This window comes from Alligator mississippiensis, chromosome 4 (genome assembly GCF_030867095.1).
Source record: "Alligator mississippiensis isolate rAllMis1 chromosome 4, rAllMis1, whole genome shotgun sequence".
NCBI classification, from domain to species: Eukaryota; Metazoa; Chordata; order Crocodylia; family Alligatoridae; genus Alligator; species Alligator mississippiensis.
In genome coordinates, this window is record NC_081827.1 from 235,324,675 (window position 1) to 235,347,745 (window position 23,071).

The window sequence follows — 23,071 nt, forward strand, 5'->3', positions numbered from 1 at the left end:
CTAATGTAATAGTGAGAACAACCATATCCCCTACTAGCCTTCATTTGGCTAGGATAAATGAGCCAAGCTCTTTCTAACTCCGCTTTTTGGAAGATTATCTCTGTATTCTTCAAATAATCCTAGTAAATCTTCTTTGCCCCTATTCCAGTTTCAATTATTTTTTCCTGAATAAGGTGACTAGATTGTACATGGTATTTCAGATGAGGCTTCACTTGGACCTTTTACTGTAAGACTAATATTTTCCAGACTCTTCTGGAAATACTGTTCCAGACACCTCCTAAGAATGTATCTGTCTTTTGGAAGCCCACATGACATTGGTTGGTCATAAGCACCTCTACGTGTTACATTTATTCTGTCATTAACACGTTAATTGCAGTAAAAATAGAAAAGGTACTACATTTGTACTCTGCTCAAGAAGCCATAAAATGTCAAACCAGCCATAAATATAATGTAGGACAATCTAGCATGAGGGATGGGAAGGGAGCCAAGCTGGGCTGCCTCCTGCCCTGGTGCAATCTAGCATGGGGGATGGGTCAGTAGCCCAGCTGGGCTGTCTTCCACCCCCTGCGCAATCAACTGCCAGAGATGGGGAAAGCAGCCCAGCTGGGCTGTCTTCCACCCCACCATGAAATCTAGTGCAGGGCATGGATAGTCAACAGAGCTCAGCTGACTCCCCATCCCCTGCCAGATCTTGTGCTGGGTATGGGAAGTCAGTCCATCTGAACTGACTTCCCATCCCCAGCCTATGGTTGAAACATTTTGACTTTCGAAATGTTTCAACTAACCTTGTTTTGTTTGGAGGCTATGTCAACGAACTTTGTTTCATTCTGATTTTGCTGTTTCAACTTCAAAATTGGTCAAAACAGTATCAAAATGAAACAGTCGACAAAATTTTGCACAGCTCCAGCACCCAGAATTACAGCAGAGTAACTCTCTGTCTTATTCCTCCACTAGAAACCTGGTGATTGGATATATATGGTTTAAAGTACATCAGACTCATTCCCTTTTTCACTCCTTTTTCCAAACTTTTCTGCACAGTGGAGAACAGAGAAACCTCAATGAACAGAACTCTGATATGTGAGAGTCTTCTGTTCTGTCTTCATTCCTGTACCCCTGTTGCTCAGGATCAAGGCCCTATGCAAGTCTGAGATATGATTTGGTCCCATATATACATAAATGTCACATTCTTTTGATAGGCAGGGGCAAGAAAGGCATGGGCCAATACAAATGGACCTTAGTGGTATTATGTGTGTTACTCCTTGGGTTGGTTATTCATCATATAGATCTAATAGGTTCAATCACTTATCTCTCTCAAGGAAAGAAAGAATCTCTGGAATACCTAGAAAAAAGCAGGGCTTTAAAAAGATTCAGAATCAATACTGGATGCTTATCTCCACCACCAGAAGACAGCCGGGTGATCCAGGCTGACCTGGACAGGCTCAGCAAGTGGGTGGAAGAGAATCTGATGGTGTTCAAAGCCGATAAATGCAAGGTTCTCCACCTTGGGAAAAAACCCCACAGCATCCTTATAGGCTCGGCAGTGCTATGTTGGCTAGCACTATGGAAGAAAGAGACTTGGGGGTCATCATTGACCGCAAGATGAACATGAGCCTGCAATGCGATGCTGCGGCTAATAAAGCGACCAAAACACTGGCTTGCATCCATAGATGCTTCTCAAGCAAATCCCGGGACGTCATTCTCCCCCTGTACTCGGCCTTAGTGAGGCCACAGCTGGAGTACTGCGTCCAGTTTTGGGCTCCACAATTCAAAAAGAATGTGGAGAAGCTTGAGAGAGTCCAGAGAAGAGCCACGCGCATGATCAGAGGTCAGGGAAGCAGACCCTACGATGACAGGCTGAGAGCCCTGGGGCTCTTTAGCCTGGAAAAGCGTAGGCTCAGGGGTGATCTGATGGCCATCTACAAGTTTATCAGGGATGACTACCAGTATCTGGGGGAACGTTTGTTCACCAGAGCGCCCCAAGGGATGACGAGATTGAATGGTCACAAACTACTACAAGATCGTTTCAGACTGGACATAAGGAAGAATTTCTTTACTGTCCGAGCCCCCAAGGTCTGGAACAGCCTGCCACCGGAGGTGGTTCAAGCGCCTTCATTGAACACCTTCAAGATGAAACTGGATGCTCATCTTGCTGGGATCCTATGACCCCAGCTGACTTCCTGCCCTTTGGGCAGGGGGCTGGACTCGATCTTCCGAGGTCCCTTCCAGCCCTAATGTCTATGAAATCTATGAAATCTCAGCAGAAACCAGCCTTGCCTGCATCTGTGCTGAAGTCTGGAATATTTCACAAAGAATCAAACGGGCAACCAGAAAGACAGAAAATATCAGTTGTTTAGAAATTCTTAAAAGTGTTAAGAGATTTTTTGCAATCACACAGCACTGATGCTAAGAAAAGTTTCCTTCCCCACTGTGTTGTGGGCCATCATATCCCAGAGGAAAATCAAACTCTGCACTGAGTAATCTTCAGCAGGAGGAATAAATTCCACAATCAGCAAAATTACTGTAAATCAGAACATTGCCTCAGGTTTGAAAGTACTGTTTTGCCTGATTACCACTGTAAGATACTCAGGCAGCACAATGTGTTCATAATTGTTAAAGAGAACATGAAAAGCAGGCCTGGAGATTACATTGCTATATCGAGCAAGCCTCTGCAGGTCAAATTCTCTCTCATCAATGTGTGCCACCAAGGTTTTAGATAAGGAGGTGGTGAAGAGTAGTTGAGCAGGAAAAATAATGACCTCAAAGGACTGATATTTACTGAGTTTCCTGATTTTTTTTTTAAACATTTCTAGTTGGGAAGTAAAACCTCTTTAATGGCTATGCACTTACTGGCTTTGTATCTCTAGTAGCTACCTCTGATTGTGCTATTGCTGCTGAGTCTGTACAAGGTCTTCTATCACATATTCTCATGAAGGATTATTATGTAATTATTTATTTAATCCTACATATGTACAAATTATACTTAGATCATTCTAGCAAATAATATATTAAAGGTCATACAGAGAGGTTGGTTAGCCATGTCAGAAGTTTGATTGAAGATAGGGCAGGGTGGTACCTTAGGGCACCTATACATATGCCTGATACCTTCTCTGATGTGTTCTAAATAGAATACAATGGAGCAGAGTTGATTAATCAAGTCTGCTGGAGCATTCTAATTAGCCTCAGTGTCATGTGTATTCAGTGCTCCCATGTTTCAAAATGGTGGTGGGGGCATTTTAATTAAAGCTTGCTCAATGAACTTTACTTAAAGTGCTCCCATCACCATTTTGAAGTGCAGGATGTTGAATATATAAGGCACTGCAAGTGTTCGAATTAAAGCAGCTCCCAAGAGCTGCTCTACTTAAAATGATTCCCCCACCCCAAAATGATCCCCCACCCTTCTAAAGACACTCTTAGAAACTAATTTGTTCATAAGGCTTGACTGTACAAACTTCATCAGATGCTATGAAAAGATTTGCAGAAAGCAGGCGTACTAAATTTGGATGCAGAGTTTAAAACCCTTTGTGGAGGGAAGCCCCTCAGCTCCCACCTGCTGGGAACCCATAGGGCAGCCCGGAGTCTAGTTGGAGAACTGAGGCTGGCCTCGAGGCCAATGCTGACAATCAGCTGATTGTCACCACCAGTTCTGGGGCAGCCCCAAACATGCCACACGTTCAATTTCAGGCACCGTACAAACCAGCCATAATAATGTCCTATATTATATTTATGGCTGGTTTGACATTCTATGGCTTCTTGAGCAGAGTGCAAATGTAGTACCTTTGCCATTTATACTGCAATTAACATGTTAATGACAGAATAAATGTAACATGTAGAGGTGCTTATGACCAACCAATGCTATGTGGGCTTCCAAAAGACAGGTACATTATTAGGAGGTGTCTGGAACAGTATTTCCAGAAGAGTCTAGAAAATATTAATCTTACAGTAAAAGGTCCAAGTGAAGCCTCATCTGGAATATCATGTACAATCTAGTCACCTTATTCAGGAAAAAATAATTGAAACTGGAATAGGGGCAAAGATGATTTACTAGGATTATTTGAAGAATACAGAGATAATCTTCAAAAAAGCAGAGTTAGAAAGAGCTTGGCTCATTTATCCTAGCCAAATGAAGGCTAGTAGGGGATATGGTTGTTCTCACTAAATACATTAGGTGTTGAGAGTAAACATAAAGGAAGGAGAGGATTTTTATAATGTTAGAACTAGTAAATGGTGAACAAGCCAGCTACATACAAACTTAGTCTGGATATAGGAGGAAGGTTTTTTAGCTATCAGAGGGGTGAGGTTCTAGGAGTCAGCACAAGGTCAGATGAGGGGCACACTGAAGTGGTCTGGATTAGAATACAAGGGAGTTGAGGGGAAAGGGACTTAACGGTGGGGGTCTACTACAGGCCACCCAACCAAGGGGAAGAGCTAGACCAGGAATTATCAAGTCAGCTCACGGAGGTAGTTAGGTCAAAAGACGTGGTCATCATGGGTGACCTGAACTTTCCAGACATCTGCTGGAGAGAGCAGTCAGCCAGGTCTGACCGCTCATGTAGGTTCCTAGCTGAGATACAGGACCTCCATCTAACGCAGGAGGTGCACAGCCCCACTAGGGGAGATGCCATTTTGGATCTGGTGCTGGCCACAGGCAATGACCTCATGAGTGGTCTGCAGGTGCTTGACCACCTGGGCGACAGCGATCATCCCCTGCTGGAATTCAGCATCCAGCGCAAGGTGGCAAAAGCCTGCAGCAAGGCAGCAGCCCTGGACTTCAGAAGGGTGGATTTCAATGAGGTAAGAAGAATAGTTGGGGAAGTACTGAGGTCCCGGAGGGGAGGGGAGTCAGGTGTCCAAGAGGAGTGGTCGTTCCTTAAGGAGATGATCCTCCATGCCCAAAGCGACGTAATCCCAACAAGGGTCAAAGGGGGTAAAAGGGCGCAAAAGCCCCCATGGCTCACCAAAAGCATACGGGAATGTCTCCTAGCTAAATGGGAGGCATACACCCAATGGAAGGGAGGGGCCATCACCAGGGAGCAACCTCGGTTGCTTTGGGCTGCAGGGGGGCAGCCAGGAAGGCCGAGGCAGAGATGGAACTTGGACTAGCTACCAAGATTCAGGACAACAAGAAGTGTTTTTTAAATACATAGGGGGCAAAAAGAAGGTACCGGGTAATGTGGGGCCTCTGCAGGACACACTAGGAAATCTAGATTTTGCACCAGATGACAAGGCTAACCTATTTATTGATTTCTTTGTGTCACGGCGGGGTCCTGAAGGAGGGCCATGATCTCCTCAAGGCCCCCTTCCTGTGCCAAGTTGGCCCAAGGGCACCCCCAAATTCTCTCCTGCCATGTCTTTGGTGTTCAAATCTGTTAGGGAGGCTGCCTTCACGTCTTCTCGGACACGATTTATCTGTACTCCAAGCCCCGTGGGCTCCTGGACCCCTTTGTGGTCCCTGTTCTATCGTAGGTGTTTCAGGGCACCCTAGCCTTAAGGGCTATGTGTGGCTCCTACCACCCCAATACCACACCCCAAGCCTCGCAGATGTCACGGACATTGTTCTGTCTCTTTCCAACTCCATGCCCTCTCTGGCACTCGGGCTCTCTGCAGCCCTGTCTCTCTCTCTCTCTCTTTCCGCTCCCTCTCTCAGGACCTTCTCAATAATGCCACCCTGTCTCAGGACCTTCTCAGTACTGCCGCCCTCCTCTCGGACCTTCCCAGTAACGCCGCCCTGTCTCTAGGGCCTTCCCAGTAACGCCGCCCCCTTCTCTAGGGTTCCTCAGTAAAGCTGCCCCCTTCTCTGGGGCTTCTCCGCACCCACACTGGGGCTTCACAGTAATGCCCCCTCACTGGAGCTTCTCAACTGCCCCTCTCTGGGCCTGGGGTCTATGTACCCCAGATGCTGCACCCTCACTGGTGCTGGGGTCCTCCCACTCCGCTGTGAGTCCCCTATGAGGCCTCCTCCAAACCCTAATAGCCTCACCCAAGCCACCAGTGATAAACAACAACACAAACGTAAGCCACTTGGCTATAACATAAATGGAAGCCACCCTGCCATAACAACAGTCCAGCCTACCAGGGAATACTCCATCCCTCAGCCGAGTCAGACGCTGCCCCTTCAGTCAAGCTTTCCTTCTCTTCCATAGCAGACAGCTCCTTCCCCCTTGGCTGCTGGCAGTCAACTGCCTCTGGCCTCAGCTCCTTGGGTTTATAAGGGAGCCAGGCCCTGCCCCTTTCAATCAGCTGACCACTGGCAGGTGTGATCTCTTCTAGCTCCAGTTGCCCTGGCAACCCACAGCTGGGCTCCTTATTCATTGCTAGGGCTCTTTCCCTGGCAGTTTTTCCCTCTTTAGGAGCAGAGCACCTAAGTGCTCTGCTACACTTTGCCTCCATTTTCCTGAGCAGGGACCAGATCAGCCCGTCTGCCAGGACCCCTTCAGGCCCTGGAGGAGGTGCAGCCAGGCCTAGGGTCAGTGAGAATCTAGTCAGGGAACTTCTGGAGGGACTGGATGTATTTAAATCAGCTGGCCCTGACAACCTCCACCCCAGAGTGCTGAGAGAATTAGCAGAAGTCATTGCAGGACCCATGGCATAGCTTTACGACTACTTGTGGTGCTCTGGTGTGGTGCCAGAGGGCTGGAAAAGGGCCAATGTGATTCCCATTTTCAAAAAAGGGAGGAAGGAGGACCCAGGGAACTATAGGCCAGTTAGTCTTACCTCGATCCGGGGTAAGCTTTTTAGAGAATTATCTTGGCGTATGTCCACGAGGGGCCAGCAGGGGAGAATATGCTTAGGGGCAACCAACATGGGTTCATTAGAGGCAGGTCGTGTCAGACCAACCTGGTGGCCTTCTATGACCAGGTCACAAAATCCTTAGATGCATGGGTAGCAGTGAATGTAGTCTTTCTGGACTTCAGGAAGGTCTTCGACACTGTCTCTCACCCAATTCTCATAAAAAAATTAGGGGACTGTGGCATCGACACCTACACAGTCAAATGGGTCCCTAACTGGCTGTAGGGTCACACCCAGAGAGTGGTGGTGGATGGGTCATTTTTGACCTGGAGGGATGTGGGCAGTGGGGTTCCCCAGGGCTTGGTCCTCGGACCCGCGCTGTTCAACATCTTCATCAGTGGCTTGGATGAGGGGGTAAAAAGCACCCTATTCAAATTTGTTGATGACACTAAGATGTGGGGGGGATGTGGGCATGCTAGAAGGGAGGAATAGGCTGCAATTGGACCTAGACAGGTTACAGGGATGGGCAGATGAGAACAGGATGGGCTTCAACACTAACAAGTGCAAGGTGCTGCACCTGGGAAGGAAGAACCAGCAGCAGACCTACAGGCTGGGGAACTCCCTTCTTGTCAGTGCAGAGGCAGAAAAGGATCTTGGAATCATCATTGATGCCAAAATGAACATGAGCTGACAGTGTGGGGACGTGGTCAGGAAGGCCAATCACACCTTGTCATGCATCTACAGCTGCATCTTGAGCAGGTCCAAGGAGGTGATCCTCCACCTCTATGCGGCACTGGTCAGGCCGCAGTTAGAGTACTGACTCCAGTTCTGGGCGCCACACTTCAGGAGTGATGTGGACAGCATGGAGAGGGTTCAGAGGAGGGTCACCCACGTGAACAGGGGGCAGCAGGGCAGGCCCTACGAGGAGAGGCTACGGGACCTGAACCTGTTCAGCCTCCACAAGAGAAGGTTGAGGGGGGATCTAGTGGCCTGTTACAAACTAGTCAGAGGGGACCAGCAGGTACTGGGGGAGTCCCTGTTCCCCCGAGCACTACCAGGTGTGACTAGAAATAACGGTCACAAGCTGGCAGAGGGAAGATTCAGACTAGACATCAGGAGGCGCTACTTCACAGTCAGGGTGGCTAGGATCTGGAACCAACTTCCAAGCAAAGTGGTGCTGGCTCCTACCCTGGGGATCTTTAAGAGGAGGTTAGATGAACACCTCGCTGGGGTCATTTGACCCCAGTACTCCCTCCTGCCATGGCAGGGGGTCAGACTTGATGATCTGCTCAGGTCCCTTCTGACCCTACCATCTATGAAACTATGAGTCTCCCAGATAGGAGCAAAAAACCCCACTAATTAATTTTAACATACAAATCAATACATATCTGAGTTAGGTTATATGGAATGATTGTTTGCGAGACTAGGAGACTGAATTCCATGACTCAGGAGGTTCTTCCTAGTGTTATGTTCCTGCCTCCATTCCCCCCTTTCCCTCCACCCCCCACCCCCCGCATTCCATAATGCCCTGGCACAATCTAGCACTTGGAATGTGAAGTCAGCCTAGCTGGACTGACTTCCCATCCCCAGTGAAACCCTGAAGCAGTGTTGAAACATCCTTTCTGTTTCAATGGAATGAAATGTAACAGCTGTTTTGGCTTGAAATGAAATTTGAAATAGAATGCTCTTCCATCATACCGTGGAAACTGAAGGTGAAATGGAATGGTGCTGTTTTGCACAGCCCTACTGGGTACCTATACATAAGCAGCGAAGCTGCTCCAACACACAGTAGTTACAGTGCATCAGAGCAGACTCAGTTAATCGAGTCTGCCGAAACGTGGTAATTACCATGCTCCAGCAGACTCCAGCGTCTCATTTATCAGTATCCCCGTGCTTAAAAATGGTGGCAGGGCGCTTTTTCTAAAGCTCATTTAATGTCAAATTAGCTTTAGTTAAAGGACCCCTGCCACCATTTTTAAGTGTGGGGATACTGATACATGACACACCCTGGGTGTTTTAATTAGAACAACTCTCAAAGCTGCTGTAATTAAAGTGCCCTCCTCCCCCCACTCCCGGAGCATGTGTATAAATGCCTTCTGAAACCAGGGAAGAAAGACTGCTTACTCCTAATCTCTTCAGAAATCCACAAAATGCAGCCTTGCTTTTCATACTGCATACTGATACCATAGAAGTTATTAACAGAATCTCTGTTTTATTTCAGCCCATTGCAAGCCAATGCAATTAACAGAGAGAATAATGTTAATATAATGTTTTGTTTATATCTTTGAGAGTAGGAAAGATATGTAAAACTAAATGACCAGAAAAAGGTTGAATCATAGGACTTAATTCACTTCTGGGAAGAGATTTTGGAGGTTTCAATAGTATAAAGAAGATTATGAATATCTTTCAAATCTATTAGAATAAATGTTAATGATGCTGCTTACCTAAATCACAAATGAACAATAACACAGTACCAATTTATATCTAAAAGGTAATGACAAATAATAGAAGAGCCAAAAGCCCAGGTGCTGCTCCTGCAAACATACATGTTAGAGCCTTGAGACTTGGTCTTGCAGCTGCCAAGTTCACCCTGTGAAAATCATCAAGCAGCTGGCTTCATGTCAAGAAAAAGGAAATGAAATATGCTGTATTTTTATGGCCATCAATCAGCAGATACAGTGCCAGGGAAGTTTTGTCATGATGCAGATTCTGCCAATTGACTTTTCAAAACAATTTTTGTTGCAAGAAAAATATCTAGGAAAAGGCTAATTACTGTGTTCTGTTTTTGCCATACATATTTAATGTAATGTACTGTGGTTATTCTGTAAGCTGTTGCCTGATTTTGGAGACTACGGACCCAAGTCATGGACCAGAAGCCAAAAAGTACCCACAAGGACATACATGGAGGAAGGTTTTCTGGGTAGGTTTACTCTAGCCCCTTTATGTGACCTCACTGATGTCTTTTCTACTGTAAGGGGCACTGGGGGAAGGGGTCAACATCATTATGATCCCTGGCACTGGGTCCCAGTGGACATCTTAACAGAAGTTAATGCTTGTAAACTCACTGGCTGCTTAAACACTGGCACTGTTGGGTTCTTACAGTCCTCCTCAACTGGAAGAAAGTCATGAGGGCAACAGATTTCAAAAAGAAAAATGTAGGTGGATATCCTTAGGGTTATCTAATGGATGCAACAAACCACTATGAGAGAGAGAATAAAATACCCTGTTAAGGAAGCAAATGTTTCATGTTCCATGGCAACACTGAAATCCGTCAGTTGCATCATAGCTTCTAAATGTTATGCTTGTTGCAATGATTTGTCTTAGATTTCATAGACATTAGGGCTGGAAGGGACCATGGAAGATCATCAAGTCCAGCCTCCTGCCCAAGGGGCAGGAAGTAAGCTGGCATCATAGGATTCCAGCAAGATAAGCATCCAAATTTCTCTTGAAGGCATTCAATGTAGGTGCATGAACCACCTCTGGTGGCAGGCTATTCCAGACCTTGGGGGCCTGGACAGTAAAGAAATTTGATTCTTCCTTATGTCCAGCCTGAAACGGTCTTGCTGGAGTTTATAACTGTTTGACCTTGTCATCCCTTGGGGCGTTCTGGTGAACGATCATTCCCCCAGATACTGGTGAACACCCCTGATAAACTTATAGGTAGCCATCAGCTCACCCCTGAGCCTGCGATTTTCCAGACTAAAGAGTCCCATAGCTCTCAGCCTGTCATCATAAGGTCTGTTTTCCTGACCTCTGATCATGCGTGTGGCTCTTTTCTGGACTCTCTCAAGCTTCTCCACATCTTTTTTGAATTGAGGAGCCCAAAACTGGACGCAGTACTACAGCTGTGGCCTCACCATGGCTGAGTACAACAGGAGAATGACATCCTGGGATTTGCTTGAGAAGCATCTATGGATGCAAGCCAGTGTTTTTCTTGCTTTACTGGCTGCAGCATCACATTGAAGGCTCATATTCATCTTGTGGTCAATCGTGACCCCTAAGTCCCTTTCATCCGTAGTGCTAACCAGAGTAGCACTGCTGAATCTATAAGGATGCTGCAGGTTTTTCCTCCCAAGGTGGAGAACCTTGCATTTTTCGGTGTTAAACACCATCAGGTTCTCATCCGCCCATTTCTTGAGCATGTCAAGGTCAACCTGGTTCACTCTCCTGTCCTCAGGTGTGGATGCTTTGCCCCAGAGTTTGGTATCATCGGCGAACTTGGCCAGTCTATGTCTGATTCTAATGTTCACATCATTAATGAAGATGTTGAACAAAATAGGTCCAAGGACAGAGTCTTGGAGGACTCCACTGCTCACAGGGCACCATGATGATTGACTTCCATCAACCACCACCCTCTGGGTCCGACCACGGAGCCAATTCCCCAGCCAGCAGATCATGCTGGACCCGAGGCCGCAGTTGGCCAGTTTTGCCAAGAGGTGATCATGGGGTACCAGATCAAAGGCTTTTTTTAAGTCAAGATATATGACATCAATCTTATCTCCCTTGTCTAGGTGATAGGTCACCTCATCATAAAAGGAGATAAGATTGGTCAAGCAAGACCTACCTGTAGAAAACACATGCTGGCTATCCCTCAGGATGTTGCCATCAGCCAGTCTGTTGAGAATGACCTCTTTAATAATCTTTTCTAAGACCTTCCCTGGGATAGAGGTCAGGCTGATGGGCCCGCAGTTTGCCAGATCCACTTTCCTCCCTTTCTTGAAGATAGGCACCACATTGGCCTTCTTCCAATCTTCGGCCACTACACCAGAGCACCAGGAGTTCTCAAAGATCCATGCCAGGGGCTGAGCTATGATGCTTGCTAGCTCCTTGAGTATTCTGGGGTGTAGATTGTCAAGGACAGCCGACTTGAAGATCTTGATGTATTGTATTGGGTTATACTTCCAGATATATTACTTTCACCAACCTTCTACACAGAAATGACAAAATGGCAAGTGCATGACATGCTATGGGCAATTCTTTGTAAGAGATGAAGGAAAAAAGGAAAAAGAATGAGGGTGATTTCATAAAGAATGGCAGCTGACTGGTTACACCAGATATTATTAATATTTTACATACAGAATTCCATCTCTATCATATTGTTTTAGATCCTGCTTTCCATGGTGGAGGAGAAAGCATCTTTGTCAGCTCAGTGGAGAAAGGTTGGAGATGATTAAAGTAAAACAGCAGAATGAGGCTGATATTATTAAGTCACATAGTCAACTGCCCATGTATAACAGAGTAATGGAGGTGAAAGTAGGGGCAAGCTAAAATTAAGTTAGAAGGACAATAGAGACAAAGGAACAGACAAAGGACATGAGAGAATGTACACTGAGCTGGTTTGCACAGCTTTATTTAGACCCTTTATTTAGACGTCTTCTGTTAATATTAATGCAGCTGATGACTGTACTAAATAGTGATAAAAAAGACATTCTATTAAGTAAACACACATAAAGAGAAGCATATTTAATTACTTATACTGTCTTGTGCACAGAAGTTAGATGATAGCAAACAACTAAAATCCCTAGCAGCAAGAAGCAGCAAGAAGAGAACAAATACATTTGCAAAAGGCCAGATTCTTGCTTACCCTAACATCATTTTATTGCTCCAGCAACATACAGGACCTTAAATCTATGTTAGGTGACCAGCTAGGAGATCCTGTCATGTAGGTGAAATTTTGGTTGGTGAAGAGTCAGCATGACCAGTGTCATATTATTCTCTCCTTTACTGAGTCTCCCAGAAAAAGGGTATATGTAGGGCCCAAGAGGGAGCAATCAGAACCTGCTATATATACTCCACTATTTAATACAAATTCAATGGTCCCCTAAAAGTCCTAGAAATGTTTGCAGCATGGAGCAGACATGAAGCTGCTCTAAGACACAGCAGGTCAAAATTGTCTTTATTTCTGATAACCTTCACAAACTAGTTTGAGGGAGAGAAAGTTTGGAGAAAGCCATCTTCAAGAGATTGTTCTAGCACTTTACCATATGTATTAGTAGTAGTACTAGTATAATCAAAAACAACAACTACCAATACCCACAACTCGATGCAGAATTGCATACAGTACAATTTCTGCCTGACAATGTTTACGGGACACAATTTAAATAATCTTTTACAATCTTTCTGTGCTCAGTACTATACTGTTGAGTGCTTGAAGTTCTCACAGATACATATCACCAACAAGCAGCCCCAATGTTCATTCTGTCCTGGGGCTCCCCCCTTACCCCCCACCCCCGTTCCCCCCTCCCCTCTACTGCTGGCCAGGATCATGCCTGTTACCCCCCGCCCCACCGCCAGCTGACATTATTCCTGCTGTGCTCTCCCCACCCCTCCACCTGTCTGGATCTTTCCAGCAATCTGCTGGCCCAGATTGCAACCCCCCACCAAAAAATTCTGCCAGCCTGGATGAGGTCTGCTGTTCCCCCTCCTGATGGCCCAGATAATGCCTGCCACTCCTGACACCAGCCTGGATCATGCCTGCTGCCCCCCTGTCAGCCCAAATCACACCCATCTTCCCCCTGACAGCTTGGATGGACCCCTACTCACCCTAGATTGGGAACAGTGAACCTCAGGTTAAGGGGCCCACCCAGAGTAAAGTTGGACAGGGCCAAGGGGGGCTCCAATCTAAACAAAGGCACACCATCCAAAATCCTCTTGGTTCTCTAGGGGAAGCCTCCCTGTTAACTTATAACATCAAGGTGTGCCAAGTGATATAACAGGGTAGGACCCTGAGGGGCCAAAGGGGGCAACACCATGGGGCCTGGGCAGTGGACAGGAGAGGTGGTTTTGCCACATCAGCACCCTTTTCATTACATTATATTTATATCTGGGTATTTTACAGACATTCAGTACTTTATCTTCATAACATGTCTATGAGAGGGGGACATAGCATTACTACAATGATCCAGGGAAGAGGAAATATAGTTCCATTATTTAATGGGGGAAGGAGAATAAATAAGAGATGATGCAAAGAAGGCTAAAGCACTTAATGCATTTGGCTTCTGTCTTCACAGAAAAGGTTAATTGTAACCAGATATTTAACATAATCAATTAAGGGCATAAGACTATGAAAAGAATAGGTATGGGTAGGTTAAAGAATAGTAAAATAAGTTAGGTGTGTTCAGGTTGGTAATAGTCTGTCCACACTGGTTGTCACATTTACCAGCTGAGATGCCCCTAAGAACACGCCACCCACCAGCTTCTGTTGCTATGCACCCAAATCCAGAAATATATAGGTGACACCACTCCAGGTTTGTGGCTGCTCTCAGTGTGATGATGGCTGGCCAAAGAGAGATGCCCTAAGTAGCCTCACCTACATATTTCCAGGTTTTAAGTGGGCAAGGAGGAAAAGTAGGCAAGGTGTATCCTAGACAGGACATAGTGCCAATGTAGTATAAATGTATCCCTAGAAATCTTAAAGATCTAGCCAAAGCACTCCCTGAACCATTAGAGACTTTGGGTACATGCAGGTATTACATTTAGATTGACCTGAATAAGGTTAGATTGATCTAAGAGTTGATCTGTATACACATTCATGGAGGTTAGATTAGGCCAAAAAAATGACCAGCCTGATCTAAATTAGTTCACCTGAGGAAGTGAACTAAGTTAGATCAGGAATGGGTTAGCCTGATCTATCAAATGTCTGCTGACATTCAGAGTACAGCCCTAGGGCTGGAAAAGCCCAGCTGCTTGTCCCAACTGCAGGACTACACTCTTCTTATCCTGCCAACCCTAACGGGCCAATATTCCCGCAGGGCATGGAACTTGATCCTCCAGTGCCCTTCCAGCTCAAAGTTTCTATCTTAAATCAACCTAAACTTTTTCTTTGACAGATTAACTGGTCTAATGGATAAGGGGGACTAGTTAATGTGACCTATTTTGTCCTCAGTAAAGCTTGTGATATTATCCCACATGGCATTCTCCTAAGCAATGTTAGGGAAATATGGTTTAGATTAAATCACCTTAAAAGATGGGTGCATACCTAGTATAAAAACCATCCACACACAGGCATGATCAGTAGATTGCTGTCAAATCAGGGGACCCAAAGCAATGTATTCTAGATTCAGTTGTTTTCAATATTTTTATTAACAACTTGGATGATGAGCTAGAGTATACATATAACATTTCCACATGAGGCTTAGCTGGAAGTGTTGCAAGCACTTTGGAGAAAAAGGATTAGAAGTTAAAATGATCTTGATAAATTGGAGGAAATGGTCCACAATTAATAAAAATAAATTCCATAAACTATTATACCGAGAAAGGAAAAAATCAAATGCACAAATTCCAAAATAGAGAATAGCTAGATAGGCAAGAGTACTGCAAGCTAGATAAGCAACAGTACTGCAAGATCCTGGATGTACAGTGGACCACCAAACAGAACTTGTCAACATCCTAAGGCCTTTGCAAAGCAGATAAATCTAATTCTGAGATATATTAAAAGCAGTATTGTATGTAAGACAGGACATAATTATTCTACTCTATTTATCACTAGCAAGGATTTCCCTGGAATACTGTGGGCAGTTTGAGGCATCACACTTTAAGAAAGAGAGAGTTCAGAGGAGAACAAGACGAATGGTAAGAAAATTTGAAAATACAATCTGTGATAGGAAGGTGATGGAACTTGAACTTGCTTAGTCTAAAAAGGAAAAAAAAAACTAATGGGCTCATGATAACTGTTTTCTAATGTATTAAGATTTGTATGGAGAGAGAGAGGTGGTATGGACCAAGGGCAGAAAAAAAATAGTTGGCTTAATTTGCAGCAAAGGAGATATGGGTTAGATATCAAGAAAATCTAGTGAAAAGGATAGTGAATACACTGAAACAGGCTACTTAGGAAGGCTGTAAAATGGCTACCTATGTTTCTCTCTAGAATGCTTGTCACTAGAGGTTATAAAGCACAGATTAAATAAGCATCTGTTAAGGATGGTCTAGTTTTACTTGTCCTGCCTTGGAGCAGAAGGATAATAAGGCAATAGGAAAGATACAGCATGGATTTATCAAGAATAAATTGGGTCACATCAATCTAATTCCCTTTTGATAGCATAACTTGCCTGGTAGATGCACAGGAAGCAGTAACTGTGATATATCTTGATTTTAGTAAGGCTTTTGATATTGACACATATTTTTCACCTGTAAATTTCTATGACCTAAGGAATATAGAACTCAGGACATCGCCAAACCCCATGGCTCCTGGTACAGTCTCCACAGCAGTCCTTCACAACTTGCTAGGCAAGGACATTGGGACTAGGATAGGACTCTTATTTTCACTCCTCTGGATTTTACTCCTCAATTTCCCCACATAGACACTTACACTCCTGGCTAAGTATAGAAATTCAAAAAGCCTGAGCCTTAATCAATTCAGTCTTTGCAGGATAGACTAAGCTACATAAATTGAACCAATTTGAAAGTGAACAGACATTCACTTTTGATTCCAGAATTGCAGACACATGCCCACAGTGGCTCAGGCCAGAAGCCACAGGATGCTACAGCGATCCTTCTGCTGGAGAGAAACTGAGCTGGGGGGGGTCCCGGGAGACCTGACTATGATTGGGGAGGAGTTTAAACCCCCACCCTGGCCTGCACAGTCCCCAGTCAGGCATTTCCCACCCTTCCCCCAAGGCCAGCCCACAATTTTTTGGGGCCCCCTGCAAGATATAGTTTTGGGCCCCCTTGACCCACCAGCAAAGATGACCATAGCATGGTGCAGGGCCCAGGGCAAATCAGCCTGTGCAGGCCCCACTTTCCCATCCCACGGCACACGTATACCGTAAATGAATGCCATGGCACACCCGATGCGGGAGGAGAGGTGGCAACTGGAATTTCCAGCTGGAACAGTTAAACAAACATCCAACCCACCGGGGGGTAGGCTGGCTACAGCGTAAATGTGGAAACCACCACCAAATGTGGAAGGGGCTTCGGCCTCTCCACCTAGCTCTGTGGGGCTCCCTGAAGCTGCAGGTTCAACAGGATAGGACAGGTCAGCCCTCCCTCCCTCCCACCTTGCCTCTCAAGTAGCGGGAGGGGACATGGCCAGCCCTGGCACCAGTCTCAAACAATGGGGGACAGAGGGAGTTTTAATTCTCCCGTCCTTCCCCTGTCCCACTGACATGCCAGGGTCTGCCTGGCTGGGGCAGAGCAGCCTGGGTCAGAGTCACACTCACCTCACCTCACCTCACCGCTGCAGCAGTGGGGCAGAGACATGACCAGATGACAGGCAGCATAGCCCCCTGAGGTAAAGTGGGAAGGGAGAGGGTTTATTCCCCAACTCCATCCCCTCTCCCACCAGGGGACTGCAGCTGGGGTTTACCAATCCCAGCTGCCACCTCTGCCACTCACACTCAGCCAGGCAGACCCCAACACCAGTGGGACAGGGGAGGGAGGGGGGGGAATTAAGCCCCTCATTCTTTGAGGCTGGTCCTGGAGCTGGCCATACCCCTGCCACTCAAGTGATGAGTGGGGCAAAATGCCTGATGGGGGCTTCTGTGCCCCTGCCTGGCAGACCCCCACTGGTGTCCATACTGGTGGGACAGGGGAGAGAGGGGAAATAAACTTGTTCCCTTCCCCCTTTGCCTTAGGGGGCCATGCCTGCTGGCATCTGGCCATGCCCCCACCACTGCTCTAGCTAGGGAGCAGAGGGGCAGGGCTACCCTTGCTCTGCTGGAGCAGACAGCACAGCCCAGCCCAGGACTACAGAGCATGCTGGGATGCTGGAGGACTCTGATTTAACTTAAACCAGGAAGCTGTCTGGGACAGAAGTTCCATAAACTGGTTTGACCTCAATCAGTTAAGTCTGATACTACATTCAACCAAGTTCATCTCAAACCATCTTCAGCCATTTTGCAACTGATTTGTGTACACTGTACTTCTGTTCTGTTACAGGTTTAAACCAGTTTCTGATCACTTAAACTGCTTTATGTTTAATTTCTGTCCCTAGCTCTTGTCAAGACAATCCCAGCTCCAATGGAAATTTGTCAGACCCTTTTTAATTGAGTACACCACTGTATTTTTCTAACTTATTCCTCAGAAATTACTGAACATTTTTTTCCTGAAATCTAGTCCCATTCCCCTCCAGTCCCCCCGCTCCACCCCTACCCCCTACACCAACCTTATTGCAGGACACCAAGCATGGAGCATTTCAGCCCAAATAGTTACATTTTGACAAACTTATTAATAACTAAAATAAGAGCTTACTAATGGGAAGTGCTGGGTAACTTTACTAATAGGTGGCATTACCAGTTTCCATGTCTATATTAAAGCACTTAGAATCTCTTATGCAATAATAGTAGGCAGAATATGTTTTAACATATTTAAAGGGCAATATTTAGAGTTTTATTACCTGTATTTTTCACAAACATAAGGCTTTTTATTGTTAAATGTTAGCTAATGTTCTAAGCAACTGTTATTTATTTCAAGAAAACCTTATTCTTCAAAACTCCTATCTGTTCTTCACAATGCCTATCAGCAAAATTTCTGAGGAGGCTGTTTGACAATAACTGAGTCAACCATCAGGAAAGCAACTGTTTCAAGGAGTGCTATTACTTCTTTTTACTACATACATTTTCCTGTCTAAGAAAACATGTACAATGAAAAATTATATGCATCTTCCTAAGCAAGAAAAAATGTAACTTACTATTAAAATAAAGGCAAGGCAGTGAACAATGAGAGTCAGACTATTACATATTCCTTTGTTCTGCTAGCGAATTTTGCCTTGAAAATCTGTGTAAGGTTGCAGATGTGTTTTTTGGATAGTCTGAATTTTGCTGCCAACCCTTTTTCTTTTCTCCTTCAAAATATTAGCATTATTTAAATAAAATCTTAATGGGAAAAGCTACATCTCTTTATGAAATTGCCCGAATGCTTTTATGTAGAATAATTTTGCACAGCACTTTAAACTTTTCATTTTTATTAGCCAAAACACATATTGGGAATTGACAGTATCTCACTTTATTCCCTTTACACTTTTTCCAGCTCCTTAAAGGCAAATTTTCTAACAACAACCTAAATCATGTAATGGACACACCAAACCCAAATAGATCATGGCACGAACAAACCAACATTTGTAGATGCACAATGCATAACTGTCTGGAGCTCTTTCCTTATGGGATTCCTTGTGTTTCCTTCTAGACAGCACTCAAAAATTTGAACAAGAGAGCTGTTCAGGATGGTAAATTCACTATCAATCTAATACACATTAATAGTTAAGAATGGTGAGTAATGATGAGTAAAAACCTTACTTTTTAGTAAACAAATATCTATTTTTGCAAATAAATGCTCTCCCACAGGTTGTAATAACTTTACTAACTAAATTGTTATTGGAGATTGCCCAAACCTCTCCCAAAGTTGTCACTGAAAGTATAAAATGGCTCTAGATTCTTGAACCTAATTTGCTAATTTTTCTGAGGCCTGTAGATGATTTAGGAGCTCTAGATAAGATCTCATGGTTCTCCTGTAATTGTAGCTCCCTCCCAACTCTTATATCTGTCTCTCTTCTCACTAGAGCTGCTTAAAACATGCAGAAAATGATAATCACTGTCAGCTATTCTGTAAACTGGTAGTAAAATCAGAAAAAAAATGTAAAAAATGTCAACATTTTACAAATTCTTGACTTGTTCTAAGCCCCAGTTTCTGTGGATAATGGGCTTTTTTCTTGGTTGAAAAGATTTCTAGTGACAAAAGACTGCAGGAAGGCCTAGCATGATAAATATAGATGATACCTGTGTTTTCTTTGCTGCAAAAAAGATATGTAAAAAAGTTTTCAGGTCATACATAGACCCACTGTCTTTGGTTTCCCGACTAGAGGACTCACTCTTTCATTTGGTTGATCACTGCATTCTGGGAGATAAATCAGAGTCTGACATGCTTGCCTTAGGTAGAGGGCAGGAATCTGACGAACCCATCTATCTATTATAGAAGGGCAGTCAAGGGACTGAAATCGGCTCGCTGCCTCATGTTCTTGTGCAGACCCTGTGGCAATAATTTAGTGATAAGAAAGATTAGCGTGACAGGCAGCAGGCCCTCTCAGCACTGCTGATGCCAAAAATATCTCCATTTCCTTTGTGCTGGGTGATCATCCTGGGATAAGTGCCATAGTAGAACACACATGCATAGACTTATGGAACTGCTACTACTGCTGCCTCCGAAGAGGAGCAGAAAGCATTCACTACATCATGCAATGAAGGAATTGAACTACAGTTGAGTTATATGCAGGAACTCACAACCTGAAGAGCAATGTGAACAAAAGAAAATAATAGGAAGTTATACATTTAATAACAGAGATTTAATTAAACTGCACAGACAGGACATTTGGGTGACTTAGAGGGTCTCAAGTGGCATGAGTACTCCTGCCAAACTAGTTTCATGTGATTGTAACATAGGAAAAATATTGGGGCGAATCTTTGGGTTTTTTTCAGGAAAAAGAAACAGGTTAACTGCAAATAATTTGTGGGGTTGCACAGAATTTATAAAAACAGTTTCACTCAAAAAGAGAAGGAAGGAAGGAGTTTTTGAAAAGTTGAAATATTTCATTTCAACATTTTTCCTCCCCAAATCCCATTTTTTGTTTTGTAATTGTTTCATTTATGAATTTACCTAAATTTATTTTTCAGGATACAAAAATGAATGAAACACTTCATCTCACGTTGAACAAAATATTTAGTATGACCTGAAATGATACTCATATCGTTTTTTCATTTCCCTGGGGAAAAAAATTATTTTCATTTCAAATCAATCCTGAACAACATTTTAGGAGTGAAAAATAAGTGAAATATCAATTATTCACATAGCTCTGCTTTTGACTCTATGACTGTAACATCTGTCTAAGAGTTAACTTTTGGTAAAGAATTTGCCACATCAGAATATCTGATATATCTCTTTTTATGTGTGAATCTATGCAGAAGAGTCTAGACATAATTCTTTTTCACTTTGCATTGCTTTGTTCTGATGCAAGGGCAATGTCTGAATTCAAATCACTGTGGCAGAAATAATTTAGAAAACCAGTAGCTGAAATAATTTAGAAAGCCACTAAGTTTATAGCACAAGGCTAAGCAGGTTGGACCGAATCCTATTCTGTGTGGCATCATAATCTATCTGGAATAACCCCACTATTCCAGATTTACACTGTAGTGACCCAAAACAAAATGTGACCTACTGTTGCCGCTAAAAGCTCATTTACAAAAATGATATATTTTAGCACTGGGCGTGCATTTGCGAGGATTCCTAGGAGTAAACTTTTAGACCAGTGTGCTGGGTTTTAACTATTCAACTGTCATTAACTCCTAGTCATGCTGTTACAGCATAATGAAATTATCTTGAACCTTTGAGCTTTTTGCAAAACCAGACTGTTATGCCTGGGCAAAATACCAAGGATAAAATCCTCCCCTATGTTTATAATTTTATATTGATATAACTAGGAGCAGAGTTTTGCTTTAAACCTATAGGCTAAAAAAAGAAAAAAATAATAATTTAGCAGTTCTTTTCAGAATTAATCCAAAAATAATCTAGAAAACAACCTATGTGAAATACAATGAACAGCTTTTGACACAAAGCTTTAGCTTTTCTTTCATCCTGTTCTTGACAACAACACAGAAGGTGAGGAAGATAGTAGCAGTTACTGCCAAAGGTTCAAGTAGCAGGGGTGGGTGGTAGGGGTCGAATGATAAAGCTGGGGGAAAAAAACCTTATGTCTCTGTTCTGAGTTACTATCATGATTCATATCCTGGCAGACTTGAATGTTCAGTATGCTGGTGTTTGTCAGAAAGAAACAGAAATATCTGTGATGTGTATTTGATTCAAAGACAGTAAGCGCTGTGCTGCATACCTCTGTCGATAAAAGCTGATTTTTAGGATTGCTGAGACCAAAACATGCCAAAAACAATCAGGTGCAGAATCAGTCTAGCCAATGCAAAATAAGCCAAGGAATCAATGTGTTCAAAGATATAGAAGTGTTCAAAACAGGAGACGACCAAGAACAGTCCTCAGTAGACACTATAATATTATACGGACTAACCTTTGTCTCTGCTGTCAGACACTTCAAGCTGTTGTAGAGATTGTGCATATTATTAAGAAGAAATGAACAGCATGCCTTTCTAGATAGAGAATCATGGGCAAAAGTCATGATAAGCCAAACTGTGCTCAGAATTATGTCAGGGCAACTGTACTGACCTGTTTTCCATTTGATATTGTTCAATAAACAAAGTTTGATGGAAGGCAAAATCTAGACTTTTGCTAGCGTAAGAGGTCTCTGGATTTGCATATCCTGGCACCTGGTGCCCCCTGTGCTCCAGCCCACTTGCCAGCTCTCTTCCAGTTCTACCTCACCTCCAGTCTCCCATCTGCCACGCCTTTAGTATCCTTTGGTTTACTAAGAAGGAAGTCCCTAGGGTCAGGGCTGGGTCCTTCGATGGCCTGTTCTGTCTTTGTGGCTAGGTCCAACCCACACCTGGGATCTCAGCTTCCTCGGGGCACTTCCCCTTAATAGGAGTACCCTACAGGCTCCAAGCACCTCTTGGGGCTTCTGCCATCCAGGCCTTGGCTCCCTTTTCCCTCTGGCTAAACCCTCAGCCTTAGTCCACTCTCTGGGATCTCAGCTCCAAGGCATTGACCCTGGTTTCACTCCACCAGTCTCAGTCTCTTTAGCTTGGATCTAGCACCTGTCACTGATAGTGGGGAGTGCCTCCCAGGCACCCCACCTGTAGTTTCTACCTCCACTGTACCCATAATCCAGTCCTCTTTTTCACCTCAAACACAAAGCTGCAACCAAACTGGTCCTAATAAAAATACAAACCCCTCTGGGTCTCCACTTACCTCTTCTGGGCTCCTTTGACGTTAATCTCTGGCCACCTTTTCTGTCACGTTGTCCTTTGGCAACCAAGGCCAGCCTGCCCCCTCCCTGACCAGAGTCCAGACTGCCCCGTCCAGTCATGTGACCCTGTCTCCTGCACTCAGGGACCAGGTTCCTGTCCTTTGCTAGCCCCTGGCACAGTTCACTTGGGCAACATGCTGTCACTTTGCCCTCAGCCCTTTGCCCAACTTCCTATTAACAGGGGCAGGTGTTCCCTGTTACAGCTAGGGAGCTTGGATTATACATGCACCAATGCACTTAGATGTCACACCTAACTTGTAGTAACACTGATACCCAGTGGCATCCTCAACTCTGACAGTACAATGGATGGGATGAGTTAGGTGCTAATGAGCATGCCTACAGTACACATTACAGGGCAGTGTAGAGATGCCCAAGCCAGCCATAAATGCGGTAGTTCAGCTCCCAAAGCAGTCTAGCCATGATAGCACAGAGCTCCATGAAGGCTAATTTACATTAATTCACACTGTGTAGTGGAACTACAAGAAGCAA

General features: G+C 44.4%; 1 protein-coding gene across 6 annotated transcripts in view; it reads left to right on the forward strand.

The window, feature by feature from the left end:
- Nucleotides 1-23,071, forward strand: part of LOC102563004 (von Willebrand factor D and EGF domain-containing protein) — a 323,208-nt gene that overhangs the window by 24,535 nt on the left and 275,602 nt on the right. The window contains exons 2-3 of one of the 6 annotated variants that reach the window (XM_059727413.1): nucleotides 9,556-9,646; nucleotides 15,215-15,297. The exons of the other annotated variants lie outside the window; for them this stretch is intronic. The gene's annotated coding sequence lies outside the window, so the exon portion shown is untranslated. The remainder of the gene's footprint in view (nucleotides 1-9,555; nucleotides 9,647-15,214; nucleotides 15,298-23,071) is intronic. 6 annotated transcript variants of the gene reach the window in all.